General features: G+C 54.0%; 1 long non-coding RNA gene across 1 annotated transcript; it reads left to right on the plus strand.

Moving 5' to 3' along the window:
• Positions 1-4,702: 4,702 nt before the first annotated feature.
• LOC110578289 lies at positions 4,703-11,251 on the plus strand. Its single transcript, XR_002480171.1, has 3 exons — positions 4,703-4,721; positions 6,974-7,034; positions 11,232-11,251. It is a non-coding gene; the product is annotated as an uncharacterized LOC110578289 (long non-coding RNA).
• Positions 11,252-11,566: the final 315 nt, after the last annotated feature.

An 11,566-nucleotide genomic window follows, 5' to 3' on the forward strand; every position in this document is an offset into this window, starting at 1 on the left:
CCAAACTGATCTTTCAATAGCACAGAGCTGACCATGCCTCTCCCCTCTCAAAACCCTGTAGTCCCTCACATTTATTCATTTCAACAAAGGGGCCAAGATAATGCAATAGGGGCAAAAACAGGCTTTTTAGTGCTGGGAGATATGGACATTCCCATGCGAAAGGATGAAGCTGGACCCCTACCTCACACCCCGTGCAAAACCTCACAGTGGCTTCCACTGTCCACAGGGTGGAACCTTGACTCCTCAGCCCTGTACTTAGGGGTCTTACAACCCTTTCATTGTTTTAACACTCGTCCAACTCCAACTTTGTGCCAGTGCCTGTGCTGAGACTGGGATAAGAGACAGATGCTTCTGTCCTCATGGAGTCCATCAGCCTTGTTTCTGACCAGCTCCCACTGGCCCAGGCACCCCAAGCCCCATCCACGCTCCCACCCACAGCTGCAGTTCACCGAGATGCCAAGCTCACCACCTCTGAACTTGTGCTCCTCCTATTTTCTCTGTCCCAAGGCCCTTCACCCCATTCCTTGCCTGAGGAATTCCTGCTCAAATGCCACTTCCTCTATGAGGCCTTCCTTCAACCCTCCTCCCCCACCAAGCAGTTCATCCATTTCTCACTGCTCCGACCTCCTTGAGTTGAATCGGTTCACACACAGCCATCTCCCCCAGCAGACTCCGAACTTCCTGAGCATGGTGAAGATGCTGTGTGTTTCTCCTTGTGCTTGACTCATACGAGGGGCTCAAGAGCCATTTGTTTAAAGAATAAGTGAACTTGGGGCGCCTGGGTGGCTCAGTCGTTAAGCGTCTGCCTTCGGCTCAGGTCATGATCCCAGGGTCCTGGGATCGAGCCCCGCATCGGGCTCCCTGCTCAGCGGGAAGCCTGCTTCTCCCTCTCCCACTCCCCCTGCTTGTGTTCCCTCTCTCGCTGTGTCTCTCTCTGTCAAATAAATAAATAAAATCTTAAAAAAAAGAATAAGTGAACTTTTTCCTTTGCTGGCGATTTAGTGCCCGTTCTTACTGAAAGAGGAAGAATGATTTTATTTTCCAGTTTCCAGAAAGTGATCTCTAGCACGTGATCCATTTTATATAAGTGAAAATTGAAACAGATATGGTGCTCCATCCGTACCAGGAGAGGTGAGGCCATGAACGTGCAGGGTCTGGAAGTCTGGCACCGGCGAGGCAGACGGGAGGGGGCAGGCTCCATGTGGAGTGGTTGGAGGCCCAGGCACACGAGAAAGAGAAAGGCGAGAGCTGAGAGCGAGAGCAAGCAGCGGCCTCTGGCTTCACCTCCCGGCTCCCAAAGCTGTCAGAGGCTCCGATCGATGACACGTGCCTGTGGAGCTCGCATCAGGGGCTGCGAGCCCTGTTAGGGTGGTTCTGCTAATTGATCCCAGAAGCCCTTGTCACTGCCAGGGGAAGCTTTAGCCGGCTCAGCAATGTTCTGACCACTGTCCCTCGCCTCACCAGATGGCCGTTCCTCCTGCCTCAGCTGCCTCTAGGCTAAGCCAGACAGCCCTGACCATGCAGGACCTGGGATCCTCCGAGCAGCCAGCAGCACTGATCCCGTGGCATGGTGCAGCGTGGGAGCACTGAAGAAGCCCCTTTTGGTTCCTTATCTCCTGGCCAGGTCAGAACCACCCAGACAATGGCTGGATTGGTAGGGGAGACTCAGGGCTGCTCAGGCCTTAAAAAGTCCCTCTTCTCTGACCTCTCTGGACTCAACCTCAAATGCCTCCCACCTGCCTCCATCAGCCTCATGGCCGACTGCCTCCTGTGGGCAGGAGCCCTCAATTGCTGTGTATTGGGAGTGAAGCCAGGAGAGCTGCCCCCTTGACCTGTTAGGAAAATTCTGGCCAGGGGCAAGTCCCAGGGGGCAGGGAAGGAGACTCTGGAACCGAGTGACCAGGTCCAGAAATAAAAATGCTAACTGTGTTGATACCAAGTGAGCCCTGAGCTCCCACACCTTGGCCCTCCTCAGCCTTGTGCGGTGGGTTATCCTGCCTCCCAGGATACAGTGAGGAAGCTGGGAGAGGCTGAGGAGAGAGACAATCCCAGGCTGGCCTGGTCCCATGGCTGGTGCTCCCAACCCACAGCTCAGTGCTGCAGGGCACCTCTGTCTTCTCCCTGGGTTCAAGCCTGGAGTGGGAGATTGCCGAGAACTTTAAGATGCTCCAAAAAAACCCGGCCCTGCCTTGGAGGAGGGGGAATGGCTGCTAATGGGTATGGGGTTTCTTTATGGGGTGATGAAAATGTTCTAGAATGGGATAATGGTAATGGTTCCACAACCTTGTGAATATGCTAAAAGCCACTGAATTGTATACGCTTTAAAATGGTGAATTTCATGATATGTGAATTATATCTTAATAAGACAAAACAAAACCCCAAACTGCCCTGTTTAAACACTTTCTGTGTCCCCTGTTCATGACCTGCAGGACAGAGCACAGAGCACACATCATGCGCTTGTGCTCACACACGCGCGCGCGCGCACACACACACACACACACACACGCACACACTTCCCTGGGATGGTGCCCAAGTCCACCGCCCTCCAGCCCTCCAGCCCAGCCTGCCCTGCCCCCCCGTCCTGCCCTTCCTCCCTCCCTCTTACACAAGAGTCCTCCCAGGCTCTGGCTCATGGAGTTCTCTCTGCCTACTGTGTGCTTACATGCTTACTACGTTCTCGTCTGGAGCTAGGCACTGTTTCCATTTTATAGATGAGGAAACAGAGTATCAGAGAGATGTAGCAACTTGCCCAAGTCCACACAGGGGGCAAGTGGTAAGGCTGAGATTCAGGCCCCAGAAGTGACTTCAGAGCCCGTGATCTGAACCTCTTTGCTCAGTTGCCTTCTGCCATAGGCTGAGCAGTGGGTCTCCCTGAGATGTCCACATGCTAATTCCTGGAACCCATGAATGCCACTTTATATGGCAAAGACTCTGCGGATGTGATTAAGGATTTTAAAATGAGGAGATTATCCTGGTTTTTACAATCCACAGGTGTTCTTATAAGAGGGATTATAGATGGAGGACAGAAAGCAATATGAGGATGGAAGTAGAGAGATTTAAAGTTACTACCCTGTCAACTTTGGAGGCGGATGGAGGAAGGGGCCATGAGCCAAGGAATGCAGCTCTAGAGCTGGAAAGGGTGACGGGCAGATTATCCTCAAAGATCTGGAAGGAGCGTGGCCCTGCCAACCCCTTGGTTTCAGCCTGGTGAAACTGATTTTGCATTTCTGGCTTTCAGAACTGTTAGAGAATAAATGTGCACTGTTTTAAGCCGCTGAGTTTGTGGTAACTGGGTTATAGCAGCCATAGAAAACTAATATGCTTTCCCTTCTAGAAAGGCCTATTCAGGGGCACCTGGGTGGCTCAGTCGTTGGGCGTCTGCCTTCGGCTCGGGTTGTGATCCCGGGTTCCTGGGATCGAGCCCCGCATGGGGCTCCCTGCTCTGCGGGAAGCCTGCTTCTCCCTCTCCCACTCCCCTTGCTTGTGTTCCTGCTCTCACTATCTCTTTCTCTGTCAAATAAATAAATAAAATCTTTAAAAAAAAAGAATGAAAGGCCTATTCAGCCTCCCAGGCCTCCTGGTCAGTGGCTCCTCCCTGCTCTGTGCTCTTTGTGGTTGCTCCTCACAGCTCCGACCCTGGAGGTTCTGTCGCTGCTCTGTGTTTACGCCAACCTTGGACCTCTTCTCTCACTCCCAGCACTGACATTGCCAGGCTGGTGTCATCTTCCAGTTGCCCAAGAGTAGGCACCGGCTCTGGGGCATGGCAGAGGAGGAAACTGAAGTTTCCAGAAGTACAGGAGTGGAGCACCAGTGTAGGGAGAAATCCGGGCAGCAACCAGGAGGAGCTGTCCTAAAGGCAGCCAAAAGAATGGATCAGGACTCAGGGGACAGATTGAGGCAGCAGACACATGGTGAGCAGAAACTGGGAAGGCTGTGGTGGCCATAGCTGCGGAGATAGTCAGGGAAGGTGTGCCAAGAGGTGACCAGTGCACCCATGGTCAAGGGCTCTTACGGAAAGGCCCTTTCCCTCATCTGCTGCTGCTGCCTCAGGGTACCAACCCCAGCACCCATCTAGGCCCATATGGAATTGGATCTTTCCTGATGGGCTTCATTTTAGGGAAACCCGACAGCAAATTCTAAACCAATAAGAGCAAATAAATGAGGGGTGATTACTGACAATAGAAGAGGGTACACCACGGGGTGCCTCCAAATAGCATCTCCTCCAGTACATTTTAAGTGCTTTATAGGTCATTAACTACTTGACAGAGAGAGCCTGACACTTAAAGCAAAGAATTCTGCGCCTCTGCCAGGGAAAATCAATCAGAAATGAAGATCGAGCATCGCCGATGTTAAGATGTACTGGGTGGGCAAACGGGATTCGATTTACACATAATTTTAAGGCCCTCTCCGTTGTGTAAAGTGGGACACACTGGTATTTGAGGCCGTCTGTAAATCCCAAACTTAACCCCTCCTGCCATTTTGTTGTTGTTGTTATTGTTAATGAAATATTTCAAAGACACAGAAAAGTACAGAGACGAGCTTAATGTCTGAGCCCGCCACCTAACTCTGTCAAATAAAACATTACAGCTATGGTTGAAGTACCCACTTTTTCTTCCTGTCTTTTCAAATGCCTTCTGTCTTCCAGCCCCACCTCTTCAGGGAGACCGAGGCTGACCACCCATCCCTGCCCAAGACATCGCTCCTTCCTCTGAAATCTGAGTGTAATTACTGCCTCTTTAATTAACTTGGCGATTAATCACCACCCGCTTGTGAAACAGCTTTTATTGTCCTTGTCCATCTCATATGTGAGATGTGGATGGGGGTGGGGACCAGGCAGGCAGGAAGAGGGGGGACAGGCAGGCCGGGCTCTGCTGGAAAGAGAGCCTTGAGAAAGCCTCGTATCAGAGGATCAGCTCTCTCCTGACTCAGAAGAAGCAGCTGCCAGGTACCAGGAACTGAGGGGAGCTGAAGATAAGACCCCAGAAAGCAGTGGGCATTAGGAGGATAATCTGCTGTTGCTGTTCCCCTCTGACCAGAGTGTTCTTTCTTCATTGAGCCTTGTTGCAGGCTGAATTGTGTCCCCCAAAACGAGATGTTGAAATCCTAACCTGTGAATGTAACCTGATTTGGAAATAGGGCCTTTGCGGATGTAATGAAGTTGAGATGAGGTCATACTGGACTAGCGTGGGCCCTAATCCAATGACTGGTGTCCTTATAAGGGGGCCTGTGAAGACGGAGACACTGGGAGAACTCCCTGTGCCTCCAAGCCAGCTCCTCTGCATACCTGAACCTGGCCATCCAGGATCTTAGGTAGCATTTCTCTGGTCAATTAATGCTCTCACCCAACTCCAGGAGCAGCTCCTACACCCTCTTTTATCAGAGGAAACCTTCTCCTCTATCCCATCTCAGAGACTGCCCTTCAATCAAAAGGACCAGCCTGGGGGCGGGGGGGGGGGGGGCACCTGGGTGGCTCAGTCAGTTAAATGCCTGACTCTTGATCTCAGCTCAGGTCTTGATCTCAGGGTCATGAGTTCAAGCCCCACAGTTGGGCTCCATGCTGGGCATGGAGCCTACTTTAAAAAAAAAAAAAAAAAGGACCAGTTTGGGATGGAGTGGGGTTTCCCAAGGACTCCCCTCCCCCCAGAATAGCATGCCTGCTCAAGTTAGTTTCCCTGTGGCTCCCCCCAGAAAAATCCTCCCACATGCCCCCAAACCCTCAGAGATGGGTGAGATAGCCTGGTTTGACCAGAGTGCTTTTAACGTCCCCTGTGATTTGTGGGGGAAGGGGTGCCAGGAAAGGAGAGGACCCAGAATTTAACATGGAGGCTAGAGATGTCTCATTCACACTGCCAAGCACAGTGCTACCTACAGCATATTCACTGAAATAACCTTCCAAACCACTTTCTCCTCTGATCAATCTAATCTTTTGACAGATGGGAAACTGAGGCCCTGACACTCTGCAGTGCATCGCTGTGTAGATATCTGAGGTCCAGTGATGTAAGCATGTCCCAGTATCAGCTCAGCCATCACTCCCAGGTGACAGCATTTCTCTACACGTCAGTCTCCCCATTCTTTTTTTTTTTTTTTAAAGATTTTATTTATTTATTTGAGAGAGAATGAGAGAGAGCACATGAGAGGGGGGAGGGTCAGAGGGAGAAGCAGACCCTCTGCTGAGCAAGGAGCCCGATATGGGACTCGATCCCGGGACTCCAGGATCATGACCTGAGCCGAAGGCAGTCGCTTAACCAACTGAGCCACCCAGGCGCCCCAGTCTCCCCATTCTTGAAAGAGAATAATAATACCATTTTGTAGGGATGTTACCAGCCTTAAAGATAGCTCCAAAAACCTGTATGCGCATTTCCCATTGATTCAATCAACAACATTTTGAGCACATCCTGTGTTCCAGGCCCTGGGGGATACACGGGTGAGCACCACAAACCCAGTTTCCCGACCTCAGGGTGCTACCTATTTGGTCGCCAAGGGCAAAGAATTGCAGTTATACTCGGGTGGTTGTTATGATGGGGTGCACGGAAGCAGCGATGAAAAGGCTGCGGATCTCAGGAGGGCCCAAAAGAGCAGCGGCGGCCCCAGGAAAGAAAAGGCAAAGAATGAAACCCGCAACCCCCACCCCACTGCCTGAGCCGCTTCTTCATCTCAGCCAATCAGGCCTCAGCGTCGCCGGCCGGCCGACCAATCAGAGCTGGTACAGGAGCGCTTGTAGCAGGGCCCCGGCTTCCCGCGGGAGGGCTGCTGGAGCCCGCGCGCCCCGCCCCGCCCCGCCCAGGCCCCGCCCCCGCCCGCCCAGGCCCCGCCCCGCCGCGGCCAGCAGCGCCTGCCTGGAGCGCCCTGGCCAGCGGCCGGCCGCTGGGGCCGAGTATTGTCTCAAAGGCCGAAAAGAGAGGAAAGCGGGGAGATTGGGGGACAGCCACGTGACCGGGAGAGGATTTATAATATTTTCTTTCGCTGTCGACAGTATTGCAAAATGTATGAAAGGGATCGCACCGCCAGGACAGGAGCGTGAGGGCGCGGGCAAGGTAAGCAACCCCCGGCCGGCTTCGTGGGGCGCGGGGGCACCGGGAGAAATCGCGGCACCATCCCGCTCACTAAGCGGCTGTCGCAGGGTCTGCGTCCTGGGTCGCGCTCTGAGCCTCGTGAGCCTTGAGCGGTGTAGACGCGGTCCGGGAGCTGGGGCATCTCGGAGGCGACGTGGACGCGCGGCCCCTGAGCCGAGAAGTCTTCAGTGACCCGGGGGCTGCCGTGGCGGTGTAGACGGGCGCAGTCGGTCCGGCTGAGGCGCCTGCGAAATCCCGAGGTAGTCAAGGCAGTCCGCGTAACTCGCGGCAGTGAGACCGTGGAGACGCGGACTCTGACCGAGGCACCCTGCAGCGCCGAGTGGGGCAGGGGGAGCGCCGCAGGGCCGCCGGGCGGTGTAGACGCGCGCGGGGGGCGGCCGCGGAAAGTTTGCTGGAGTGCGCGGGGCAGGCGCGCCGGGGGCCGGGCGCAGACCGAAGCGCGGCGCCGGGCCCGGGGCGCGCGGCCGGAGAGTGTCCGCAGCTCGCCGCCCGTCGGCGCGGTGCGGGACCCCCGCGCCCCAGCCCCAGCTGCCGCCTCGGGGTGGGGAAGGGGGGGCGGCGGGGAGGGAGTAGCTGAACCGAGCGCGGGAGGGAAACGAGAGGAGATTGACTTCGCCCTTTCAGACAGGTTCCCAAAGCGCCCGCGCTGTGCCCGCTGGAGCCCGGGGTCTCTCCAGTTCACCTGGGAGGAATCTGAGGGGCAGAGGCCAGCTTACCGACACGACACACGCTGAGGGGACTCAAACCCGGTCTGGTCCGAGCTCGGAGCCGAGCTCCTTCTCTCCTGTCACTTCCGCCTCAGTGAGGGGAAAGGCGTGGTAGTGGGGGGGGGGGTGCAGATGGGACTTGGGTGTGGGGTTGGGACTCCTGGATCTGCCTCCCGCTGTGGCTTTGGGGGACCCTTCAGCACCAGGAGAGGGAATGAATGGAGGAGGGAAGGCAGTGGTGGGGAGGAAGCCTATTGGGCAGGTGATGCTAGTCCCCGCCTACCTGATCCCCAGGGGTGCTGTGCCTGGGGCAGATCAAGTGGGAGGGAGTACCTATGTGACAGTCTCCTGTAGGAGAAGGAAGACCCCCAAACCCAGTTTCTGCCACAGGGGGAAGGCTTAAGGGAGCTCAGAGGAGGGAAGAGATAGCTGCACATCCAGGGAGGCTCTTGGAGTGGCCCAGTCCCATCACTGCTGGCTGTGACTTTTGCCCCCATTCTTACTCCTACACCCTCCTGGGCTCTCTGATTACTGCACCACAGGTCCTTTGCACATGTGTATTTTTTTGATCAAAAAGTAGTCATCAAACATCCCAGGCACAAGCAACTCAGTGGTGAAGAAGGCAGACCTAGTCTGGGACTTCCACACCAGTGCAGGGACACAGATGATGAATAATAGTCCAGAAGGGAATGGGGCATGGGAATGGGAAGCAAGCTTGGGTGAGGAAAGGCTTCTCTGGAGAGGTGACAGTGAGTCAGAGGGATTCATGGCTCCTCAAACTTTGGGCCCCAATCACCTCCTCCAGGAAGCCTTCCCTGACCTCACTGACCTGACACTTCCCCTGTTGACAGGCTATCATAGTCTGGGGACCATTCCTTCCATGGACATTTTTGTGTCATTATTGGGTTAATGTTTGTTTCCCTCTATCAAATGCGTCATGAAGGCAGGACCCGAATCTCTTTTGGGTAGACAGTAGACAAATTGAATAAAGGATGGGTAGAATTTCCCCAGAAAAACATAAACTGCTCAGCCAGGTCGGGCATTCAGATGGCAGAAACTTTTCTCTTTCCTTCCCTGGACTGAGTCCCGGGCTCCACACCCCATTTGCAGTTCACTGAAATAAGGTAAAAGAAACCAGCAGGCCTAGTGAGGAAGAGAGCAAGGAGAGGCCTGGCACAGATGGCCCACTGAAGCTCCAAGGCTGTTCCAGTGGAAGGGAAGGGACCTGCAGAGGGGGAGGCCTGAGGACAGGTGCCTGTCCTGTTCTCTGGGCTCAGACCAACCTAGTCCCCAGTCCAACCTCTGTCCCAGCTCTGGGAGGCTTGGTTTCCTTCAAATGCTACTCTGGAGAAGGTGGTGGCCAGCAGGGTCCCCAGGATGGCCAGGGCACAGGGCCATAGTAACTGCATGGCCTCCCCCGCTCCTCCCCCAATCTGGAGGGGACGGGACCCTGGGTGGCACCTGTCTGACCCAGAGTCAGGCCTCTGGGCCACAGATAGCTGCCCAGGTTCCCCACCGTTCACTGAAACTCCTGGCTGGAAAGTAGGACTCAGGCTTCCTAGGATCGACTCTTCTTATTTTTCGTAGTTTCCACACTCAGTGAATTTCTCCCTCCCCTGGCTCTGTCAGACCTGTGTGCCTGGCACCTTTCCTGTGGCAGATTATGCTCTCACAGATGCCCAACAAAGCTTTTAGCCGCCCCCCCCCTCCACTTCAGGGAGTTGCCTCCATGCACGGCTAGAGAGAATGTCTGCATGCTTTATTCAGGCTCTGGCAGGGACCGAATAAAAGCGGCCTCCCCACCCACCCAGCCAGCCAGCCCTCCGGACTGGAATTGCTTTAAAAAATTAATTTGCAATGATTTACGTCCTTCTGTTCTGTGGGGATCACCAGCATTTTAAATATGTATTTAAATCAGATTCACTGCTCCCAGTTAAACCTTAACCGCCTCCCCCCCTCCCCCTCCCCCACCCAGCAGAAAGAGCACTGTATTTGGAGTTGGTGAAACTCAGAGGTTCAGGCCGAGTTCTGCTGATGACAAGCTGTGTGACCTTGGGCAAATTACTTAACCTCTCTGCGCCTCCATTGGCTCCTCTGGTAACTGAGGTTAATGATAATCCTTCCCTCACAGGGTGTTGTGAGGATTAAATTAGATAACGTTCAGGGAAGAGCTGTGCAATGCCAGGCCTGTGTTTTCTGTTCCCCGGTACAGGCTGTCCCGCTAATTAGCCTGGTGACCTTGGGCGGGCCACTCAGCCACTCCTGGCCCTCAATTTCCCCATCTGAAAAGCATAGAGGTTGTTCTAGGAGATGGGGCCACAGAGCCCCCCTCCCCCGCTCCATCCCTGAGCCCCCACTCACCTCCTCCAGCCCTCTGCCAGACACCCTCCCCTTGGCCACCCTCTTTTTCATTATCCAAGCGCTCGGTTCTAATTGGAGATGGCCCCCCTCCCGGCTGCTTCTCCTCCTGGCTCCCTACGAAGCCAAAGCCGCAGGGTTTGGGCCCCAGGGGCCTGCAGTTCTTGGCTCATTTTCAGGAGCAATTAGCCGTGATGTCACAGGCCTCGGTGGTGGCCTCAGTGGGCGTGTGTGCCTGGAAGCCTGAACGCCACTCTGTCTGTGGCCTGTGGGACTCCCCCAGGCCAGGGGGTCCCCGTTGCTAGCTGTAGAGAGGCAGCTTCCCCGGCAAAGCCATTTCTGTACTTTATGACTCCTTGAAGCCCCAAGCCTCAGTGTAAATTAGTTCTACCCTGTGCTTTTGTTGGTACTGTCTGTTCCTTGGAAGCGAGGGGCTTTGTCAGGAAGAACAAAGCTGTTTGGTGTTTTTCTGATTTGGGGGAAGCGTGCTCCTGGGGGAGGGCTCATCGCTTCTCGGTGTCAGTCTGGAGTCCTCGATTCTCAGACTCACTGGTTTTGTTTTGGGTTTTTAAGCCCTATGGCTTAAGAGTCACATATGTTTGTGTGAGTGTTGGCTAGGGGATCTCTTTCCTCCCTTTTGGCTTATACAGTGTATTCTGTGGAAGCTAATTCCAGGGACTGAACTTTTCAAATCACTGCTTCAACAGCTTTTAAAAATCTGGACCTAGTTACTCCTGTCATCCATGTGTAAAGATTTAGAAAAAAATTCCCAACCCCGAGGGTGGGCAGCCTGGAGGATGTAGGGCTCCTGGCAGCATGCCCTCACTGTAAACCTGAGGTCAAAGCTGAAACGTCGGGTGCCTCTTGGGATGGGAGGTGCGGGGGGGCGGGGGGAGCGTGGTCTGCTCAGTGCCAGACATCTGGATATTTAGAAAACATCTGGGTGGCTGGATTTTTCAGGTTTCTGCCTGACATTAAATATCACAAACACTGAGCTGCCTCCCGTCTCCCCACCTCCCAAACACACCCAGCCCCTTCCCCCCCTCCCCCTTTCCTGACGGGTAAGAAACATCCATTCTTTCCAATTCCCCAGCGTTTCCCCCCTACCGGAAATCTGATGGGCTTATGACATCATGGCTGGCTGCTGAGCGATGAAGTAGATGCCACAAAGAAATCCGACATATCAGATGGATTCTGAAATCAGTTTCCCTCTGGCTGTAGTAACAGGCGTGAAGTCAGGAGAATGTGAGCTTTGTTTAAAAAAAAACAAAAAATAAAACTAAGCCTTGTCCTGTATTAAAGACAGTTTGTTTTTTTTTTTTAAGCAAACAGATCTTTTGGATATCATCCTATTTTAATAGAAATGCTGGTTTTTGTGAAATGAAAGCGTCTAATAAATCAGACCTGATGCTGCATGTTCGCTTTCGG

Source organism: Neomonachus schauinslandi, chromosome 5, assembly GCF_002201575.2.
Source record: "Neomonachus schauinslandi chromosome 5, ASM220157v2, whole genome shotgun sequence".
Lineage (NCBI taxonomy): Eukaryota > Metazoa > Chordata > Mammalia > Carnivora > Phocidae > Neomonachus > Neomonachus schauinslandi.